Source organism: Bison bison, unplaced genomic scaffold (genome assembly GCF_000754665.1).
Source record: "Bison bison bison isolate TAMUID 2011002044 unplaced genomic scaffold, Bison_UMD1.0 scf7180017864053, whole genome shotgun sequence".
Classification (NCBI taxonomy): Eukaryota; Metazoa; Chordata; class Mammalia; order Artiodactyla; family Bovidae; genus Bison; species Bison bison.
Genome location: NW_011494625.1, coordinates 4,061,154 through 4,062,242, shown reverse-complemented (window position 1 = coordinate 4,062,242; position 1,089 = coordinate 4,061,154).

Sequence of the window (1,089 nt, the reverse complement as noted above, 5' to 3'; positions counted from 1 at the left end):
CCCTTGGGGCCAGGAATCGTCATCACCCACTGCACTTGGAACAGTATCTTTCACAGACTAGGTTCCCCATAAATATGTGTGGAATGATTGAGAGAATATGCAAGTGAATGTGGGCCTTGGAAATGAATACTGAGTATCCCAGCAATTAACCTGCTGATGGAGAACATTCCTGCCTAGAGGAACAGTTCAGGTAGCAGGCCCCCTGAAGAAGTAATAATGTTTATTTCTTTAGGCAACAAAATTATCCTTTCATGACACTAATTTCCGTTTACTTGTGAATCAACCAACATTTTGTTCCTGAATACCTGAGGAAGAAATGCAAACCCACACTGATGTGCTTATTGGTACATTAAGCCCGCATCAGGTTGAATATGAGGAAAAATGAGGGTAGAAATGTGACCGTATAAACAAATAGCCCTTGTTGCTTTCTTGTGAACCCCTATGTGACACTAATCCAGAAATGCATGCCAGTGGCAGTTGAAATATGCTATGAATTACTAGCACTGATGTTTCTGGAACTGCACGTGTGGCCCGATTTATACCCCGATGTTCTCAATCAGATTCTAGGGATCAGTTGATCACTATCAATAACAAAGGGACAGGTGTGTTTTCTCAAGTCTTGTGCTTGCTAAAGGCAATCGTTTCCTCCCTATTGGTACTACCTTGTAAATGCAGTTTGGAATTTTTCTTCTATTCGGTGCTAGGAACACTGAAAGCAGAATTCTTGCTAGGATAAAGCAGGCTGGGGCTTGTCTTCCCTGATCCCCAGACTTTAATCACAGTCCAGGTCGCTAGTGTCATGCTTTGTGGGCTCGGTTAGCAAAGTTCTTTTCAAGGACGAAAGTGGCGAGGCTGAACGGTGGGAGAAACAGCTGGGCTGCCCTGAACAGGCAGTGAAGGGAACTTCACTCCTCTGGGTAGGACATATTTTAATGCTCTTTATGTTTTTTCTATTTTTTGAAGTTTTTTCTTTTTGATGTGGACCATGTTTAAACTCTTCCTTGAATTTGTTATAACACTGCTGCTGTGTTATGTTACACCGTCTGCATTGGAAGACAAAGTCTTAACCTCTGGACTGCCAGGGAAGCT